This window comes from Macaca mulatta, chromosome 2, assembly GCF_049350105.2.
Source record: "Macaca mulatta isolate MMU2019108-1 chromosome 2, T2T-MMU8v2.0, whole genome shotgun sequence".
Taxonomy (NCBI): Eukaryota; Metazoa; Chordata; class Mammalia; order Primates; family Cercopithecidae; genus Macaca; species Macaca mulatta.
This window is the reverse complement of record NC_133407.1, coordinates 10,139,162-10,162,202: the sequence shown is the minus strand read 5'-3', so window position 1 is coordinate 10,162,202 and position 23,041 is coordinate 10,139,162. Positions and strand designations below refer to the sequence as shown.

Genomic DNA, 23,041 nt, shown 5'->3' with positions numbered 1-23,041 from the left:
GAGCTTTACAACTTACGAAGATCTAAGGTATTTTAATGCAACATACCCTACTCAAGCTTCCCAGAGTTCTGCTGGCTTACCCTCTGAAGCCCTCAAAATCCTTTTGCCTACTAATTTTGTTTCAGATCCCAAAACCATTTTTTTTAGGAATACCATTTGAGAAGGCAACATTTCCTTGTTATTTTGGAGGACATACAGCCATGTCTTTTTTATTGCTGTGTTCTCTATCTACAAATATTGCATCCAAATGAGTAAGGCTGACATTTTAAGGCTGTAGTTGGTTAATGTGGATCCTTGTGGTCAGCAACATTTTTTTCTAGCAAAAGCAACGTCAAATATCCTTAGGGTTTTCTCTTCTGGGTAAGTTCAAGGGTGCACATTATACATATCAATTATATAGAACTCTTGGTTTCCAGAGAGTGGTAATTGCAAAGTAACTCGGGGCTGGAATCAGATGTGAAATTAGAAGTGGTTCTCAGACTGTGATCATAGGTAACTGCTGAAAGCTGCCACCATTTAAGCTGAAGAAGTGCTTTATGTCAAGAAGAAAATCTAACAAAGTAATAGAATTATTGTTATAGTTTTAGGTGTGACTATGTTCATATAGATATATTGAAGAAAAACATGAGTCTTCTTTGTCTTTTAGAGAAACATTGGAAATATTTGTAGATAAAATGGAATGGTGTCTGATAATTTTTTTCCAAATAATAAGGTTCAGAAACTACTGAGTCAGAACATGGGTGAAATAGGGTTGGTTATGATTTGATAACTGTTGGGTGCATCGAAGTTTATTCTGTTATTCAATCTACCTTTTAAAAAATACCTAATATCATTTGTGGAACATATAATATACTGAATTATTGCTCATTAATTTTATCATTTGTTTTACAGTATTATTTTTTCTTTTCAATTTGTAGGTACAAGTAGGTATATGTATTTATGGCATACATGAGATATTTTGATATAGGCATACAGTCTTTTAAACGTATACTTTCGTATACGTTTAAAATATCCTATAATAAGAAGTGTAAAAGAGAAAAAGTCTGAGGTAACAACTGCTTAAATGGTTTGTTCTATTATTTGCCTTTCTTTCTCCTAAATTTGAGGTTGAAGGAGACAAAGAAAGAAATGATTCATTCGCTCAACAAATAATTCTGTGTTCCTATGTGGGCATTATTCAAGTACTAGGAATGTTCTAGCAAAAAAACAGACACCATTCTGTCCTCAGGGACCGTAAAAGTTCGTGGAACTAGTGGAAATAAACAAGATGTATACTTTACAAAGTACATTAGAGTGGATAAGTGGGGAAACAGGGAGGGGCTCAGGGCTTACCTAGGCCCCACTGAGAAGGAGACACTTAAACGAGGACTTGAAGAAGGAGAGGAGGGAATGAGCTATAGAGATTTCTTGGTGAGCATATTTTCATATAGTAGATATTAAGAAGCAGAAAAAGCTTTTAATATTATCTGTCATTTGAAATCAGTAAGTTGTAGTTGTAACCAGTAAGTTCTGGTTCAGTTTGGAGTCTAGATCTTTTAAGGCTATTAAAAAATATGTGTATTGCTAATATAGGCCGTGAATTTCTTGCATTTTGTTTTGGTGTATACTAATAAAATCAACTATCAGATGCCAGTGATGAACAAGAGTCCTATAAAGTTTGTATTTATTTTATGCAACAGATAGAACCCTTGGCAAATTAAACCAATATGAGTGATTTTTCTTAGTTTTAGTCATTTTTTAATAAAATGAAGAAATCCTTAGCGTTGCCTTTAATATACCTTTGGTCGTATTTTGCTGAGGTTGGTTTTTTGTGTAGTGTTTACTATGTACAATTTTTAAAGTCACTGACTCTGTTTCCTCTCGTAGTTTTTCATGGAAACTATTTTGTTGCGTTTTAAATCTTTAGTTCTCACAACGTTGTTTGAAGTAGTGACAGAAGACTCGTGATTGAAAACTAGTTACATAGCTTATTCTAGTTGTGTGATCTTGAGCAAGGCAGGCTGAGTCCCAGTTTTGTCTTCATTAAAAACAAAACAAATATATATACCTCTTACAATTAAATGAAATACAGATGGATTTGAAAGTATTAAACCGAAAGGGTTATGCAAATACTTTGATGTCATATTGATAATCACTATGAATACATAAGAAGAATAGTAAGGATTTTCCAGTGCGTTCCATTAAAAAATTCAAACATGGCACTTTCAAAAGTTTATGAAAAGTTTTTTTTCGGGTGGACCTTGTTCTGTTAGGTGTACTCAAGCCATGGCTTTGTTTTTGAAGAGAAAGGAAATAAACAAAGCGCCTGTTGCCATGTTGGCTTACGTTCTCTGTAAAACAGAAGGGAGGAAGACAAAAAATAAAATACAGTTTGCCAAATGGAAAAGGACAAATCTGGTAGGGAGAGGCCTGTTATTTTTGAGACACTTCATATGGAAGATTGTTGGTAAGTTCAAAAGAAAATGAACATGCCCTCCTCTTGTGTAGAAGTGACATAGATGTGACAGCGGCTTGGCCCTGCTCTGGCCTAGGTTTGTACCACCTATCGATATGAGCCATGGTATAGCCTAAAGTAGCATTATCACTGGAGAAAATTTTGCACATTTTCCTCTCAGCTATGGTACAACCTCATGTTGCCAAGTCCAAATTACAGCTGGTAAATGTGTGTTTTTATGTAGAAGACTGTTTATGTTTCCAGCCAGATTTTCAGGTCAGAGCCAAAAGAACGTCTACTAACAGTGATTGTAAGAGTTGTAAGATTTTGAGAGGAGAAAGGGACCTTAGAGATCATTTAGTCCAACTCTGGCGCCAGGCATCTAGTTACAGTCCTTTCAAGTACTTGCCAAATTAATTTCCTTTTTTTTTTTTTTGGAAATGGGGAAACTGAGACCCAAGAACGTGTGGATCCTCTTGTTTCTGACAGAGCTCTTAGTGAATCTGAAAAATCTTGACTCCTGACCTTGACCTTCTTCCTGCTGTCCCAGATGGCCCATGAACTTGGTATTGCTTTAGTCCTCTATCAGACTGCAAGGCTCTGAGATTCATTGCAGAGGGTTACGTGTTTTTATTTGGAAGGACCAGGTGATGCCAGAGTTTTGCTTGGCTGTCTGAATTTTTGATATATGCTATAAGCTTTTATTTCTTCAAAAAAGGCAAATCAATATTTAGACTTAAGGATTCTTGATTTAACGATTCATTTTCATGTGGAAAGATGAAACTTGGAAAACAGGTGAGGGATTTGGTTTGCTTTTCTGTCAGGATCAGCGTGACCTCCACACCTGTGATGTTTGTAGTGACACTTTAGCAATCACTTCATTAATTCATCTGTTCTTCATTCATTCAGTGTAAATTGAATACTTCTTGTAAGTAGACATATATGCTAGTGATTATAGCATTAGAACTTGGCATCGTAGGTTTTATGCTCTGATTCTCAGCCTTGGGACGGTCAGTTAGTTAGATTTATTTATTTATTTATTTATTTATTTATTTATTTATTTAGAGACAGAGTCTCGCTCTGTCACTCAGGCTGCTGTGCGGTGGCCTGATCTCGGCTCACTGCAACCTCCACCACCCAGGTTCAAGTGATTCTCCTGCCTTGGCCTCCCGAGTAGCTGGGACTACAGGCACCTGCCACCACGCCTGGCTAATTTTTTTGTATTTTGAGTAGAGATGGGGTTTCACCATATTGGCCAGGTTGGTCTCGAACTCCTGACCTTGTGATCCACCTGCCTCGGCCTCCCAAAGTGCTGGGATTACAGGCATGAGCCACCACGCCCAGCCAGTTGGTTTTATTCTCATCTGACCCCATAGTTGGTAATTTCTTCCTCTTTTCAGTCAACCCATAGGCAGGTATTATATAACATTCCTTAGGGTGATTACAAAGAAGGTATATGTCTCAGAATTTCAGGCTTGCAAGGGAATTAGAGTGGATACATTCAAGTCCCTTTCTGTTGTTTGAATCTTGTAATTTTTTCCTAGATAACAAAATGTTTATGGGTAACTATGATAGGTGAGGCAGTGCTGCAGGATAAGGAGATAGATCAGATACAGTACTCAGAATCACATGCAGAAGATGCGTATACAGTCATTTAAGTCGTTTTATGGTAAATTATGCTTTAGTCATCATATGTTGATCAGAAGCATAATCTAAGTCCTAAGTTAGTGGTGGAGAGTGAGGGAAGTAAATTAACTGTGATTGGAGATAGGCAAGAAGGATTCATAGAAACAATTTAAATTGAACTGAACTTTGATGGCTGGGTGGGACCTTAATTTTCAGATAGGGGAGTGGATTGTTCAGCAATAAAATAAAAGAATTAAAACACAGAGGAAGGAGAGCTCAAAGTAAGCGTGACAGGCCTTGTGTTTCTAGCTGTGGAACCTACTGTTTGTTCTGAAACCATTGACAATTTACTGTAGGGGCTTGTTATTATTTTAAATATAAGGGTGATATCCCCAGACCTGTTGTTGGATGCCAAGTTATACTGTTAATATAAATTAAGGCAAAACATGTTGCACTTTCAGGAAACCCAATGCAAACATTTCTGAATTGTCTGGTAGACTTCCTTCAGATCCGTGGGGACTTACCTGCTGACATCTGATGGCTTTGAATTCAGGGGTTCAATATTTAACTTCCTCTTTTTATAGTATCTTTGTTCGTCTTTTCTTGGTGACTTCCAGTTGACAACTTCTAATTCTGCTTCTCTGTTTGTTTCCCAGTCCTTTGGCTTGCTTTTATTTGCCTACTATTCAGTATTTGCATACCTCTAGTTTTCATCTCTCCTTTTCTGTTCGGTCCTGCAAAATGGCCAGAATTGCTAACGTAACTCCAGTCCCTCCACATTAGAAAACAGAGGGGTTTTGTCCATTGGTGATTACTTCAAATGTTAAAAATTTCTCTTTGTTATTGAGTAGAGATGTGTCCCTTTATGATGTCCTCACACTGGTTTTCTTTCCCCTTTTAAAAACTGATGCAAAGTCAGAGGAATGGTCAGGCCGGGAGAGAGACAGGTGCTGTATGTCTCAAGGAGTTGATGCGTAAAGCTACTGAGAGATGTTACTTTTCAAAGGAGTGAGTAAGCACAGAGTAACATGAGCTAGGCCCAGAATTAGTAGAAAAGAAAAGAAGAGAAATCTCTGAAATTGTTTATTTTAAAGTCAGCCTCCAAAAGCTCTTGAGCATCTATTCTTGTGAAAACAATTCAAAGCTCATATATGCGTATGATGAATAGTGGCTTATAATCTTTTTTTTTTTTTTTTTTGAGACAGAGTCTTGCTCTGTTGCCCAGCCTCTGCCTCCTGGGTTCAAGCGATTCTCCTGTCTCAGCCTCCCAAGTAGCTGGGACTGTACAAGCATGCCCCAACATGCCCGGCTAATTTTTGTATTTTTAGTAGAGATGGGGTTTCACCACATAGGTCAGTCTGGTCTTGAACTCCTGACCTCAGGTGATCTGCCCACCTGTAATCCCAGTATTTGGGAGGCCGAGATGGGCGGATCACAAGGTCAGGAGATCCAGACCATCCTGGCTAACACAGTGAAACTCCATCTCTACTATAAATACAAAAAAAAAAAAATTACAAGAAATTAGCCAGGCGTGGTGGCAGGCGCTTGTAGTCCCAGCTACTCGGGAGGCTGAGGCAGGCTGAGAATTGCTAGGATTACAGGTGTGAGCCACCATGCCTGGCCTCATTTTCCTACTTACTGATTTTACGTGTTTAACAATGATAATTTGAAAATCAATTCAAGTTTTAGCAAAACTGGCACTGGAATTTTTTTTTTTTTTTTTTAAGACAGAGTCTTGCTCTGTTGCCCATGCTGGAGTGCAGTGGCACGATCTCGGTTCACTGCAAGCTCTGCCTCCCGGGTTCACGCCATTCGCCTGCCTCAGCCTCCTGAGTAGCTGGGACTACAGGCGCCCGCCACCGCGCCAGGCTAATTTTTTGTATTTTTTTTTTTTTTTGTATTTTTAGTAGAGATGGAGTTTCACTGTGTTAGCCAGGATGGTCTGGATCTCCTGACCTTGTGATCCGCCCGCCTCGGCCTCCCAAATACTGGGATTACAGGCGTGAGCCACTGCACCCGGCCGGCATTGGAATTTTTGCCTTGTGATTCCATCTAGGGCTATCATGGTCTCAGGTGTAGAAAAACAGGATTTTGCTTTTACAGGATTTTACTGTAGGATGAGAATACAAGGATATCTTGATCTGTGAAAACACACCAAAGAGATGATGGAGATGCTTATTTCTTCCTGGCCCTTTGCCTAGTTCCTCTTGGGCCAGCAAGCCCCAGTTGATTTGTAGCTTGTTTGTGACCCTGACAGCAACAGTTGCTGCAGCAGCAGCAGAAGTAGCAGGAGCAGCTTGCTTTGCAATTACCTCCTACTTTTATGGTCCACATATGTAGGTCATTGAGTGTTTATTAAGGCTGGGTAGGCTCTTAGGCATGTCACTGGTTCTGGTCAATATGACTTTGTAGAAGCAAATGTCACAGTTTTCCTGGTTGCTTTTGGCTCTGCATCATCATCCGTTTGGTTATTCGGATAAGAAGATGGACATTGCTGTTGTCTGGACTTGTAAAAACCCCTTTGACAGCAGCCGACCTAGAGTCCAGGGGAGTATTCCAATATTTCATTTAGCATTAGGAACCTTTTCATGGAATATCATAGTTTCTCTTCTTTACTTTTTAAGAACTTATTTGAAGAGGTAAACCTTTCCCCTGGGATTGATAGTGGAGAATGTGTACATATACACACACCCACCTACTCACCTATATCAACCTGATTACCACTGCCACCATTACCTTGAAATAATTTGTGGCACATTTACACTCTCTGCAGTGAAAGATTGGTTAACTTCTGTACAAAAAAAAAGTCTTATAGGCAAATTGATGGTGGTTAGTTCTATTGAATGTAGGGAAAACCGATGAGGTTAGCTTTGCTTTAGCTCCGGAGTTTCTGTATAGGGAGTAATTTACTATGCTTGCATATTACAGAAAATTTCCTTTGCTCAAGGTTAAGTGAAACTACAGTTGGTTCTTTTTGAGTCAGTGAAAGTTTTATCCCAATTTGTCTCTCCCATCAAGAGTCTTAGTGGTTTCTTCAAAGGTGAAATGTACTTACTGTTTTTTTATTTTAACTTACAAAAAAGTAGTGTGTCTTTTTCTACTTATAAAAAAGTAATGTCAGCCGGGACTGGTGGCTGACACCTGGGAGGCTGAGACAGGCGGATCACATGAGGTCAAGGAGTTCGAGACCAGCCTGGCTAACATGATGAAACTCCGTTATTACTAAAAATACAAAAATTTGCTGCATGTGGTCATGTGTGCCTGTAATCCCAGCTACTCTGGAGGCTGATGCAGGAGAATTGCTTGAACCCGGGAGGCGGAGGCTGCAGTGAACCGAGATTGCACCATTGCACTCCAGCCTGGGTGACAAAAGCGAAACTCCATCTCAAACAAACAAACAAAAAGTAACGTAAACAAATCAAATGATGTAGATTAGGTATTTTCAAATTTATTTCTCTATGAGGGAAAAATTATGATCTGCTTATACGTCCTGCTCCCAATAAACACGCCAAATGATGCTTGAACATTCTTTTACTCCCTGCTCCATCCCAAGTTTTATTAAAATAATTTGGAGAATATGTTGTAACATTTTTAACTTTATAGCAAATCTCCTTTGAGAATTCTTTCTTGCATTAAATTTTATAACCACATTAGTAATAAACTAACTTTTACCTGTTTGTTGTTGGTGCTATTTTCTATTTACTATTTTTTTCTGGTATTCATCATCTTGATTCTTTTCTTTTTTGTTATTTTTTTCTGCTGTAGTACTTCATCAAGTAATTTTTATGGGAAGGCTATGTGCCTGATATATTTACTGAGTCTTTGTGTATCTAAAAATGAGTTATTATTGCCTTCATATTTGAGTACAAGCTTGGCTATAAGTAGAATTCTTGGGTCAAATTTGCTTTACTTCAGTATTGTACCAAGATTTCCACACTATCATTTAGTATCATTTAGTATTCAGTGCAGCAGATGAGAAATCTGATGCCAGTCTGATTCTTTTTCCAGTTTAGTAAATTTTTCTTGTTTGGTCTATAGCCTTTATTTGTGGGATTCAGCAATTTCACTAAACCGTGTCTAGACACAGCTTGCTTTTTACCTATTCTGCTATTTCTACTCAAGTCAAGGTTTTCTTTATCTAAATGGGATTTTCTTCTTTCCTTTCTTTCCTTTTTCTTTTTTTTTTTTCTTTCTTTCTTGAACTCCTGAGCTTAGGTGATCCTCCTGCCTCCACCTCCAAAGTAGCTGGGACTAAAGGTGTGTACCACCATGCCCAACTAATTTAATTTTTTTTTTTTTTTTTTTTTTTTAGAGAGAGGGTCTTGCTATTTTGGCCAGGCTGGTCTTGAACTCCTGGCTCAAGCATTTCTTCTGCCTTGATGCCTCTCAATGCGCTGGGTTTACAGGTGTGAGCCACTGCTCCCAGTCACGATTTCCTTATAATATATTGAAAATATATTTTAATCTTTCCTTCACCTTTTTCTTCTTTATGAACTCCTACTATATGGAATTGGATTTCTTCTCTATTCTTCATATTAGTTTTCTGTTTCCAATAGTTCTACTACATGGAGGGATTTCTGTTGCTTACTTCCCTTTTATATTCTTAATTTTTGTGCTGATAGTCTGCTTTTGACTTATAAATGCTCTATAAAACTGAATTTGGGGAGAATATTTGGGAGGAGTGGCTCTGGATATCTGTTGTTCAGGGTAGCTAGCTTGCACTTAAACTTTTATCTTTTATCTAAATTGGGAATATATAGTTATTTAAATGCAGGGTGGCTATAGGGTATATATGTTCAGTCTTCACCCATATGTGTAATTAGGGGATGCAGGCCAGCAGAAGACTATGCTTAGATGCATGGGTCAAGAGCAGACCAGCAAGGTTAATCTGGGTCCTCAAGGCTAATGGTTTGGGGATCCGTAGGCAGGTAGCGAAGCCCCTCCCTTACATGCCATACATGTATGCCAGGTGAGGGCCGCAGGAGCTGTGGCCAGCCCTTGTGTGTATTGGTCTCTAGTTGAATTCTCAAACCCCTTCGATTTCCTCCCTCATTGTGTTTTCATCGGCGACTTTGCTTCTCAATGACACACTGTCACCAGCAGTGCTGGGAACTGTGGCAGAGTCCTTTTTGTTAGAAAGCATAAACTCATTAAATCGTTTCACTGACTTTCATTATATACCCCTAACATCCATTCTAAAGAGGCTTGCCCCACCCCCTCACCCTTTTTGTTGTGGCAGTTTGAAGTCTGCTCAGGTCCTGGTATCATTTGCTGTGTATCTCAAGCTCACTTTGCTGCCCGTCATGAGTTCATCACAGAAAACGTGCTCTCCGATAGCATTATCTAAAGCCAAAAAAGCTTCGGAGGCTGCATAATGCGATGGTTAACACTGCAAGTGCTCTTCCAGGCTTCCTGGGTTCACATCTGGCTTCCTGCTTACTAGCCGCATAACTGTAGTGTACTGCTTAACCCTTCTGTGGCCCACATAAATCCTCTGTAAAATGGGTGATTGTTGTGAGGTTTCAAAGACATAATGCACATAAAGAATATTTTATGTAATTGACATGTCCTAAGACTTAGTAAACATTTTCACTGTTGTGATATTTTGGGCTAGTGGGTCTCTGTGCTGGGTTTTGCCACAGTTGTCACTGACATTTGATTTGCACTATGCCTCCTCAGAATTCACCCGTGATCCCATCCCTTGCTATTATAAGGTTCAGCATTATATATATATATATAATATATATATAATATAATATAAATATATAATATATATAATATAAATATATAATATAATATAAATATATAATATATAATATAAATATATAATATATAATATAAATATATAATATAATATAAATATATATAATATATATGTATATTTGCAGAAGAAATGCTCCCACAAACTTCCTCTGTAAAATGAATGATTGGATTAAATAATCATGTAGATCTCTTACAGCTCTCAAATTCAATGCCTTGGTAATAAAATATCACTTCTTTGTAATTTCATGGTGATTTATAATTTGCAAAATACATTATAACAGCACAAGTATAATTTAGCTAATGAAATAAAAATGAGGATCCGAGGGTTGAAGGAACTTATTTAGATCTCACAATTGTCATGAAAGCAGTGACTTATTTTTAAATAGACAATAACAAAATCATTTCGGGGACTTTTTACAAATGAGAGAATGTAGATCCTCTTAAATCTTTAAAAAGCAGCCAGTGTCATCAATAATATATGTTGATATTTAGTAACCAGGAACCTCCGAGGTAATTTTCTTTGCAGTTCTTCAGTGGAAGATTAGTACATCTTCCATCCCGGCCTCTAGCATATTTTCTGACAAACCCCTCGTAGATTGTATCATATACCTCTTATCCATGGATTTGGTAAGGAAGCCCTGGTGGGCCAACATATCCTTCAGTTCTTTTGTAATTTACATAATCCAATCAACAGGGGCACGGAAACACCTTGTTCTGAAAGAAGGAGTAAAAGGGAGTAGAGGATGCTGACACCAATAACCTAGGGCACTAACTCATATTTTATTTCTGAATATAGTACTTTGAAACTCTAATGTTTTAGAAAGGTTTTCTGTTCATAGCTGATTTTGCTTGATCCATTCAAAAGTCAAGCATTTTTGTGCTCTTACTATATAACTTAAAATGTATTACAGCATGGGGTGTCTATACCAATCCTGAGGGGTTAAACTATTATCATCATTATTTTATCATTAGCTTTTGTGAGTTTGACTTGTACAGGGCCTCCTAGCCTGCAAATTCCGAAATTGACATTCTTTTTGTTTTGTTTTGTTTTGTTTTGAGACAGGTTCTTGCTCTCTTGCCCAGGCTGGAATGCAGTGGCATGATCTCCACTCACTGTAGCCTCTACATCCAGGGTTCAAACCATTCTCCTGCCTCAGCCTCCTGAGTAGCTGGGATTACAGGCACAGGCCACCACTCTGGCTAATTTTTGTATTTTTTTTAGTAGAGAGGGGGTTTCACCATGTTGGCCAGGCTGGTGTCGAACACCTGACCTCGTGACCCGCCCACCTCGGCCTCCTAAAGTGCTGGGATACAGGCATGAGCCACTGCGCCCGGCAGACGTTGCTTTTTTAAATAAAAGACTTTCATATACTTTATCTCGCTGGAACCTTTAGACAACTTCTGCAAAGGGAAAGGTAGGGAGGGTTCTCCATCTTGTATCAGTGAAGGCTCTGGGGCTCTGAGGTTAAGCAGCATTCCAGGCTTCCGTGGCATTAACTATCCCAGGCAGGGATGAAGCTCTCTGTCTTTTTGAGATGTGCCAGTCCATTTCTCACCCCATGGCCATCGCTGCTATATTGCTCCTCTCCCTTTATATTCATTTTTAGTGAGGGAAACAAAACAGCAGTTGTCAATTTCCTTTCCCAGTAGTTTCATTATTTGCTGTCATCAGTTTTGTTGCAAGATCCTCTATTGTAATATTGTCTTCAGATTTCAAAAAAATGTATCTCTACATATTGGAAGAAAGCACTGTGGTGGAAAATACAGGAAAACTATGTACAGACCTGTTAAATGGAAATGTTTTCATAATTTTTAGTTAGTTTTACATGTATTTTACCAGTAAAATTTAGTAAAGATGTCAATGTCAATCTTTCTTACTATAGAAATAAGTAAAATTTCTCCAACTAGTGGGAAAAAAGTTTCTGTGGCAATTATTTTTTAAAAGGAATATAGGATTGATACAAGGATGAAAGCATTCACATTATAAGAAATATAAGTTTTCTGTTATTTTTTGAAATAAAAATTTGGTTTATGAGAGGCTTAAAAAATGAATAAATTCCCTTCTTTCCTGATAGTTTCTGTCATTCTCTTGGGGATTAAAGGAGTGTGAATCTATCCTACAGCCACTTCCTCTCTGAACTGTAGATGACACATCAAGATGTGATTTGGGGCAGATCAAGTCTCAGAGTCCAATCTCAGTGTCTTTAGCCATACAAGTGGTGCGATAGTGTGATAATTCCACATGTCCTGTCTTCTGGGCTTTTTGACATTCATAGCATTTCTAAACAAGTAAAGGATTTATCTTAAAAATGAAATTTTAATATTTTTTCATAATTCTTGAGCTTTAATTCTTTCCATTAGAAATTATGTCATCCCCATATTTAGAGCAATGAATAATTGCATAACTTTTAAATTGTGTATTTGATGGTATGGTGTATATTGAAAAGAGAATGAGAAACTATTCCCTGAACAGCGATTTACTGATTCAAGCCATCACTTTCTACAATATGTACACTTCAGAGTGAAGGTCCAGTGTCAGAACTTCATAGAGTGTCTGGCCAGCTAGAGTTAGGTATTTCATGAAGAGATGATCAAACAATTGAACAGAAAATACAGCAACCAGAAGAGCGTTTCATTGTGCACATTCAGAAAACTTCATCATTTTTATTATCATTTTATATCAAGCCATTTTATAAGTAGAGATGTGTCTGGAGGATTGTTTTCATTTCCTTTTAGCTCATTGAAAGTCAAACAGTGTCACTTTAGTAATTCTCTTCTTGCCCAGTGGGGATAGAAACCAGTTTTGGGCCATGGCAACTATATAGAAGTATTTTCAAAGAGTTACAGATTCATTAAATGAGCCCCTCTCTCCTCCCCTTCACACCCACTGCGTTTCTGTCTATAGTGAGGATTTAAGCCACAGTCCCAACGTGAACTAGCTCATTTCAGTACTAGGGAAATGGCTCTTGAATGGGTTTACCACCTCCTCTCATTCTGCAACAACTGTTCTTTTTCTGACAGCTTCTTCTACCTCTTCCAGGCACGCAAAACTCTTGATGACTTGAACCTCCTATGTTCTTTTTTTTTTCCCCCAGCTTGTAAAATTATGGTAAAATATACATAATATAAAATTTACTATCTTCACCATTTAATGTTCTGTTCAGTAGCAATATGATGAAGTACATTCATATTGTTTTGCAACTATCACCAGTATCCATCTTCAGAACTCATTTCGTCTTGCAAAAACTGAACCTCTGTACTGCTTCCCCAGTAACCCCCCATTCCACTGTCAGCGAGCCCCTGGAAACCGCCATTATACTCTCTGTTTCTACGATTTTAACTTCACAAGCCCACAGTAAAATTGTAATCGTATTATACTTATCTTCTCAACTGGCTTATTTTACTTCACATAATGTCCTCAAAGTTTATCCATGTTGTAGCATGTGTCATGCTATATATATGTCGTGTTTTGCTTATCCATTCATGTTAATAGACATTTGGGTTCTTTCCGCATTTTACCTACTGTGGGAATAATGCTGCTATGAATATGGGTGTACAAATAACTCTTTCGAACCCTGCTTTCAGTTCTTTTGAGTATATACCCAGAAGTGAATTGCTGGATAACATGGTAGTTCTATTTTTAATATCTCGAGGAACATTCATACCATTTTCCACAGCAGCAGTACTCTTTACGCTCCTCTGAACAGCACACGAGTTGTAATTTCTCCACGTCCTTGCCGACACTGTTTTTTGTCTTGATAATAGCCATCCTAATGGGTGCGGAGCGATATCTCATGGTAGTGTTGATTTGCATTTCTCTAATGATTACTGATTTTGAATATCTATTCATGTATGTATTAGCCATTTGTGTATATACCTTCTTTGGAGAAATGTCTATTCAAGTTCTTTATTCATTTTTGAATTGGACCTTTTTTTCTTTTTGAGTTTTGTAAGCTCTCAATATATTCTGAATATTAATCCCTTATCAGATATGATTTGTTAATACTTTCTCTCATTTTGAAGATTCTTTTTACTCCATTGATACTGTCTTTGATTTTTAATTTTTATGAAATTCAATTTGTCTCTTGTGTCATCCGTGCCTTTTGTGTCATATTAAGACATTTGTTGCGAAATTCAATGTCATGATGCTTTTGCATATGTTTTATTCTAATCTACAATTTTAGATGTTACCTTTAGGTCATGGATCCATTTTGAGTTAACTTTTATAATTACGTTAGGAAAGAGTCTAACCTTATTCTTTTGTATGTGGATATTAAATTTTCCCGGCACCATTTGTTGAAAAGACTGTCCTTCCCCTGTCAAATGATCTTGGTGCCCTTGTAGACAGTTATTTGAACATATATGTGAGGGTTTATTTCTGGACTCTCTCAATCTTATGTGTTATTATGCCAATAGCATACTGTTTTGCTTACTTTAGCTTTGTATTAATTTTTGAAATCAGGAAGTGTCGGTCCTCCACCTTTGTTCCTTTTTATTCAGGATTGTTCTGCCTATTTTAGGTCATTTGATATTCCATATGAATTTTAGGGTAGGTTTTTCTGTTTTTTCAAAAAATGTCACTGGGATTTTGATCAGGACTGCATTAAGTCTGGATATCATGTTGGCTAATACTGACATCTTAGTTATATTGAGTCTTGCATTCTATGAATGTGAGATGTCTACCATTTATTTATGTCTTCTTTAATTCCTTTCTGAAATGTATTCAAGTTTTTGTTGTTCAAGACTTTTAACTATTTGTTCACGTTAATTTCTAAGTATTTTGTCTTTTATGTTTTGATGCTATTGTATATGGAATGATTTTCTTTATTTCCTTTTTGAATTGTTCATTGTTGATACAAATGTAAGTGATTTTTGTGTAGTAACTTTATATGCTGTACTTTGCTAAATTCACTATTTAGTTCTAACAGTTTTTGTGTCCAATCTTTAGAGTTTTCTACATATAGGATTATGTCATCTACAAGAAGAGATGATTTGATTCTTTCTTTTCAATTTTGACACCTTTATTTTCTTTCTTCCCTGATTACTCTGATGAGGACTTCCAGTATTACACTAAATTGATATGGCAAAAGCTGGTATTTCTAATCTTAGAGGAAATGCTTTCAGTCTTTTATCATTGAGTATGATTTTCTCTGTGGGTTTCCATATGTGGCGTTTTGCTCTATTAGAAAACTAATACAGATAGTTTTCTTCTATTCCCAGTTTGTTGAATATTTTTCTTATGAAAGGATATTGAATTTTGTCAAATGCTTTTCTGTGTCAATTGAGAAGATCACTTTTTCTTCATTCTGTTAATATAATATATAACCTTGATTTAATTTTGTTTGTTGAGTATCCATTCATTACAATAATAAATCTCACCTGGCCATGATATATAAACCTTTTAATATGCTATTAAATTTGATTTGGGATATTTGGTTGAGTATTTTGCATCAATGTTTATTAGGGATATTATTCTATAGTTTTCATATAGTATCTTTGTCTGATCTTTGGTGTCACAGAATGAGTTAGGAAGTGTTTCCTTCTTTTTAATTTTTTGGAAAGATTTGAGGATAATTGTTGTTAGTTCATCTATCAATGTTTGGTAGAATTTATTAGTGAAGCCATTGTTTCCAGATTTTTCCTTACTCAGATTTTGGACGCTGATTCAATCTTCTTGGTATTCATAGCATATTCAGATTTTTTATTTGTGGTTTAGTCTTGGTGCATTTCGTGTTTCTTGGAAATTTCCCTGTCATCTGGGTTATCGAATTTGTTGCCACACACTTGCTCATAGTACTCTCTTAAATCTTTTTTATTCCTGTAGAATTGTTAGTAATGTCCTTACTTTTATTTCTGTCTTTTGTAGTTTGAGTATTCTCTTCTCTCTCTCTCTCTCTTTCTTACTTCATCTAGCTAAAGGTTTGTCAATTTTGTTGATCTTTTTAAAGAACTATTGGTTTTTGTTAGTATTTCTCTATTATTTTTCTGTTCTCCATTCTACTTATTTCTACTCTTACCTTTATTATTTCTTCCCTTCTAATAGATTTTGGGTATAGTTTTTTTCTTTTTTTTTTTCCCCCAAGTTTCATAATCTGTAGGTTTAGGTTGTTGGTTTGACATCTTTCTTATCTTTAAATTTAATGTTGTATAGTTATAAATTGCCTCGTTAGCACTGTTTTCACTGTTTCCTTTATATTTTGGTATGTTTTCTTTCACCTTCATTCATTTTTAAGTATTTTTCTATTTCCCTTGTGATTTCTTCTTTGATCCATTGTTTGTTTAAGACTATATTATTGGCTGGATACAGTGGCTCACACCTGCAATACCAGCACTTTGGGAGGCCAAGGTGGGGTGATCACGAGGACAAGAGTTTAAGACTAGCCTGGCCAACGTAGTGAAACCCCATTTCTACTCAAAAATACAAAATGTTAGCCAGGTGTGAAATAATGGTGCCTGTAATCCCAGCTACTCAGGAGGCTGAGGCAGGAGAATCGCTTCAACCCAGGAGGCAGAGGTTGCAGGGAGCCAAGATCACGCCATTGCACTCCAGCCTGGGGAACAGTGCGAGACTCCAATAAAAAAGAAAAAGAGTACATTATTTAATTACTGCAAATTTGTGAATGTTGCGGTTTTACTTATGTCTATTTATTTCTAATTTTATCCCATTGTACTCAGAGAAGATACTTTGTATGACATCTACTTTTTCAAATCTATTGACCCTTACTTATTGTATGGGCTTATTCATGTTCTATCCTGGAACATGTCCCATGTGCACATGAGAAGAGGGTGTACTCAATTGTTGTTAGGTAGATTGTTCTGTAGAGACATATACAGAACAATCTACCTAACAACAATTATAGGTCTAATTAGTTTTGTTTGTTGTTCAAGTTCTCTATTTCCTGACTTATCTACTGTTTGGTTGTTCTATCCATTGTTGAAAGTTGGACATTAAAATCTCTATTATTATACAACTGTCTATTTCTTCCTTCAATTCTGCTAATTTTTGGTTTATATATTTTGATGATCTTTTATTAGGTGTGTATACATTTACAATTGTTACATATTTTTGTTGTATTGAGCCTTTTGTTAATATAATGTTCTTCATCTCTTTTTTATCTTTTAGCCTTTTTTGACTTAAAATCTATTTTGTCTGATATTTTGCTACTCTGCTTTTTGTGGATTACTATTTGCATGAAATGGTGTTTTCTATCCTTTCACTTTTAAACTGTGTCTTTGGATATAAAGCGAGTCTCTTGTAGGCAACATATATGTGGGTTATGTGTTTTAATTTATTCTGCCAATCTGTCTTTTGATCAGATAATTTAATTCATTTACATTTAAAGTAGTTATTGATAAGCAGAGAATTACTTCTTATTTTTCTACAGATGCTTCTTACCTTGTGATGGGGTTATGTCCAATTAAAACTGTCTTAAGTTGAAATAATTTGTTACATTAAAACTATTTTAAGTTGAAATAATTGTAAATTTAAAATGCATTTAATATATTTAACATTCCAAACATCATGGTTTAGCCTTACTTACTTTAAACATATTCAGAACACTTGCATTAGCAGACAGTTGGAAAAAATAATCTAATACAAAGCTTATTTTACAATAAAGCTTTAACTATGTTATGTAATTTATTGTGTGTTCTGCTGAAAGTGAAAGACAGAATGGATACTTCAAGTATTGTGTTTAATGAATGAGTATCACTTTTACACCATATGGTAAAAAAATTGTAAGTCAAACTATTATAAAATTTATAAGATTATGAAACCATTTATATTTATTTTCTATATGCTTTATAACTTCTTTGTCCTTTATTTCTATATAATTATTTTTTGTGTATTCAGTTGATTTTTTGTAGTAAAATATTTAAATTCCTACTTGATTTCCTTTTGTGTATATTCTGTAGCTATTTTCTTTCTGGTTACTATGGGGGTTACATTTAACATCCTAAAGTTATAACACTCTAATGTGAAGTCATGCCACCTTGAGTTCAATAACATACAAAATTCTGTTCCTTTTTCAGTTGTTGATGCAGCAAAATTATGTCTTTATGCATGTGTACACAACAACATAAGCTAATAATTTAATACACTCATTTCTTAAATTATGTAGAAAACAAAATTGGATCTACCAATCAAATTACAATAATATGAGATTTTAAACTTGTAATTAAAAAAAATATTAGTTTCTTAAATCATGTAGAAAACAAAAAGCAAAGTTACACATCATGATTACAATGATGTTAGCTTTTATAAGTGTCTACCTATTTGCCTTTTCTGAGATCTGTATTTCTTTGTATGATTTTGAGTTACTGTGTAGTATCATTTCATTTCAACCTTTCCTGTTAGCATTTCTTGCAGAACAAGTCTAATGGTAATAAAGAATTCTCTCACCTTTTTTTTTCCCCCCATGACTTTCATTTTGATTTTCTGTCTCACTTTAAAAATAAAATTTTGCCAGGTGTAGGATTCATGATTGATAATTTCTTTTCCTTTCAGCACTGAATATATCGGCCTTCTGTTTTCTGGCATCTAAGGCTGCTGAGAAAACTGGATAATTTTATTGAGGATCCCTTGTATGTGAGGAGTCACCTCTCTTGCAACTTTCAAAATTCTCTCGTTGTTTTTGTCTTTTGACAGTTTAATTATAAGGTTCCTTAGTATTTGTCTGTTTGAGTTCGTCTTACTTAGTACTTTTTTGAGCTTCTTGGATGTTTATACTCTTGTCTTTGATCAAATTTGGGGGAGTTTTTGGCGATTATTTCTTCAAGTATTGTCCCTGCCTTTTCTCTCTGTCTCATCCTTCTGGGAATTCCATGCTGCATACTTTGATATAGTTGATTGTGTCCCATAAGTCTCTTAGGCTCAGTTCACCGGTCTTCAATCTTTTTTCTTTCTGATCTTAGACTAATTTACTTTGACTTCTCTTCAAGTTTTCTGATTTTTTCTTTTGCCTGCTAAATCTATCTTTGAGTTCCTCTAGTGAATTTTTATTTCGGTTATTGTAATTTTCACTTCCACAATTGCTTTTTGCTGTTTTTTCCTTTTTCTCTATTGATATTCCCATTTTATTCATGTGTTGTTTTCTTAACTTTCTCCTTGCTTCCTTTAGTTCTTTGAGCATTTTTAAAACAGTGGTTTTAAAGTCTTTGTCAGGTAGATCCATCATTAGGTCTTTTTAGAGATAGTTTCTGTTGGTTTGTATTTTTGTTTTGAATAGACCATGCTGTCCTGTTTCTTTGTATGTCTTTTGATTTTTTGTTGTTGTTGAAAAGTGCGTATTTGAAACTAATAATATAGAACCCTGGAAATCAGATTTTTTCTCTTCCCCAAGGTTTACTGTTATTGTTTTTGTTTTGTGGGGTTATTGTTGCCAGTCTCTGTGCTAAGTATTAGCTTTTATTGTTAACTTGTGGTCTTAAGTATATTCCGAGCCTGCGTGTTTCCCTGGTTATGTGCCATGACTTTCTAATTTCCTCTATTGTTTTCAAATGCCCTGGTTAACAAGGTCTGTCTCCCAAAATGAGAAAAAGTAAAAAATAAAGGAAGGACAAAAAAAAAAAAGAAAGGGGGGACTAGCCTTTTGAGTCCCATGGAAGTCACTTCAGCTGGAGTGAGGGGCAACACTAATGATAGTTGCCCCTTTTTCTTTATGTGTGTGATTAAAAACAGCAATTAATGTTCAGTGCACAGATCCTTGATATACGGAAGACAGGTCCTTTTTGCCCAACTTAGATCATGTAAGCTGCATGCAAGCTGCTTCAAGAACATGTGTGCAGATGCCTACCAAGGATCTAAGGGGTGGGGTATAGTTAGTTGCTATTGTGCTAAGATGTAAACTTTACCTAAATTAACCACAACTTACAATCTAAAGCTTTCCTCCAGAAAGTAGACCTTTATTAGACTCTGGACTTCCAAAATAAGTTGTTCATATAGATGGTAGCAGTGCAATGGTTGTCTAGGTAGAAAGGCGGATTTCTGGTGCCTCCTGCTTTGCCATATTCTCAGGATCCCTTTCACTTCCTTTGATTTTACTAAACAGAACTAACTTCCTTGATTCCTCTGCTGTGCCTGCAACTATCCCTTTTCTCCCTTCTTTACCACCCCCTCTTCCTTTCTCCCTGTCTCTAAATTTAGATGCCCATTCAGAGTTCTCCCTTCAACCTTCTGTTTTCTCCCAGTAGACGTCACTACTCTAATACGATCAACTTTGATCTTTCTTTATCTAATTATTTGAACTGCTTATGACTTGGTACTGTGTTTTCCTTTGACAAGTTTTGTTTCATTTATCCATGAGATCTTTTCCTAGATAACACCTGGCTTTTCGCTTTCAATGTACCCTTAATTCTACTCATCATCTTGCTCAAAGGCTTACGTTCTGTTAGACATACCATTATATTTCTAGTCTTGCCACCTAAACTGTGTTCATTGATGATAGATCTTGCTTTCTTTGTGTATCTATCACCAAGGCTTACAGGATTATTTCAATCTCTTTATTTTCTTGCCCATCATCCTAGTTCATATTTTCTGGGTTACAACCTACTCATTGCCTTCATTCTATCTTTTTGACATTCCAACTGCACGTCTATAACCACTTAGTGGTTAAAAAAATTATTATTTTCTTCCTCTGGCTTTTTATTGCATGCCACATTAAATTTCTCTGCTTGGTTTATTTTTTCAGAGTACTCTATGACCTACCTCATCCTATATAGCATACCTTATCTTCCACTGTGCTTTTTATACAGGCCTTGCTCTTTTGAAGCTCATGTCCTCATTGTCAGCTTCATATACCAAGCCAATTTTTCTTGTGTCTTTCTCGATAACTGATGAACCCTCATATCCTCATTTTTAAAAGCCTAACTCTACTATTTTACTCACATGTGTCTGACAACTGGATCATCTTGATCGCTGTCTTCTCTGCATCCTCAGTCTTTTGATTGAGTCACGTGATGTGGTGATATGAACCCAGGATTTAGGGCTAAGAAGCCCTGCTCGAGTGCTTACCACTGCATTTCCCATCTTTACATGCAAAAATGAGGATATCAATAACAATTTTTAGAAGGTTATTTTGAGGATGTAGAGTATCCAATAACTTCTGGTTCAGAAGTAAAGGCTACTGTGAGTCAGGTAATAAATAGATTTATTAATACTGTTTAATTTTTCTGCCACTTAATAGATACCCTTTTGTGGGGTCATGTAATCATCGCATGTATATTAATCTTGCCAACAAACTTTATTTTATAAAGCCAGAATCATAAAATAACATGGGAGACTTGTAGAAATTATTTAAAATCATGAATCATAGAGCACCAGATTTGACATGGTCCTAACCCATCTGCTCTTTCTTGTGATGAGGAAACTGGAGCCTACATTTCTTAAGTGAACTGTTCAATGTGATACAGTTGCTAGGAGAGCTGGCGCTAACCACAATTCGAGGTTTCTGGACTCCCAGGCCTCTGCTCTTTCCATTACCTTCTTGTTCATTTATTTTAGCAACTGCCTGAAGGCAGGATCACAACCCCTATTTCTGTATCACCCATAACCTTTATTTTATTGGGAGAAGATAGAATAGCTACTTGATTGATATTTGTGGCTTGATTGATTGATTCTTTCTTCGATTGAGCAATAGGAATTCTCTGGGAAAGGACTATGAAGTCTGTAGTATACTTATCACCCTTTTGATGCTTCGGGGGCTGTTGTAAGCATGCAGAGGGTTCAATGTGCGCTGCTTCTGTAAACTGACTCAGGGTGGCGGGGAGAGGAAATGGGAGAGGAAGTTATATACATCTTGAGCAAATCAAGCTTTTCTATTTTTAGTCCTTGCTACTGTTTGGAAAGTACAGCCTCTGTTCATGGCAGTCTGGCATGTGTTTCCTTAGTGCCATTTCGAAAGGGGGAAAAAATAAATATGGGAATTTTTTTTTTTGTAGTGAAAATAGTTACTCAGTGAAATCACATAAGTTTCCCGTTTTTCTCTTGATGAAACCTCAAACCCACTAGGCACAGATTCCTCAACCTCAACTATGCATGTGAAAGGCTCATGCAGAAGAGGAGACCACAGTCAGCAAAACCTTGGATAGCAAGATAAGCTGTGGTGCCCCAGAGAAATGCGGGGTGGGTCTGGGGGTGGGGAAGGCAGGGAAGGGAATGGTGATGTTCTTTCATATTCAGTGGGGAACTTGGCCAACTCCCAGATCGTTGCCCCCTGGAAAAGGCTGAAACCTGAACTAAGTAGATAAAAAGACACATAGCTTTGCAGCTTTTTGCTTAAGCTGTTCCTTTTGCTTCAGTTTCTCTCCTTGGTAAAAGTTTCCCTGAGTGCTTTATAGCTACTTCCCCAATTCAAATAAATAATTTTTCTTTAGTAGTTAGGATGGCATTTGGGGGATTTTTCCACTCTAAGGCTATATCATTAGTGCACAATGAAGAGCCTTATGCTAGTAAATAAAATGATTTGATCTGTATTTAGATAGATTGCTATAACATAGTGGTACTCAAGTGACCAGAAATGGTAATGACAGAATGTCTTGGGGTCACCTTCAAGGGTCCGTTGAGGCAGACAAGGATCTTAACCAAAGTGGTGGCCATGACCATGGAGAAGGGGAACAAGAATCCAAAGCAATTTGGAGAGAGGGGGCTTATGCGAAAGAGAAGAGTCCAGGATGCTTTGCAGGATTCTGACTTTCTTCAGGGAGAATACATATCCTTCCTGTCTTAGTATGTGGCAAATAGAAGAATCCTTTGAACAAAATGAGGACTTTGAGGAAAGTGTGATGTGAATGTTACTAGAGGAAATGTTGATACCAATGAGCAAGTATTGCCCTTTGTTAATGAAAGGGACTCTACAGTCTCCAGACATAAAGAGCTCTGCCTAGATAAAACTGTAGCAGTAGGGTGAGAATAATGCATTGCTATAATTAATGCTAATTTGTGGCTATTGCTGTATTGTTGTCATTGTTTTTTAATTGAATATGTATTAAGCTCCAACAGGGTGCTATGAATAATGCCAACTTAGAGTTGATTTATCAGAACACTCAGAAGATTTTATAAACACCAATAAATAGAAACTCACAGCACTCCTTCGAGGTGGTAAATGTCTTTGCCATTTCTACAAATGAGGAGAAGTGAAGTAGATTGTGTTTTCTCTGTTGGCACTGTGGGTGAGAACATGGAAACTGTCGAATGAGCGAAACGTATTTTCCTTGTCCCCT

The 23,041-nt window shown here is 36.5% G+C and overlaps 1 protein-coding gene across 27 annotated transcripts in view; it reads left to right on the top strand.

The window, feature by feature from the left end:
• LPP (LIM domain containing preferred translocation partner in lipoma) overlaps positions 1–23,041 on the top strand; it is a 723,625-nt gene that overhangs the window by 327,850 nt on the left and 372,734 nt on the right. The gene's annotated exons all lie outside the window — the stretch shown is intronic.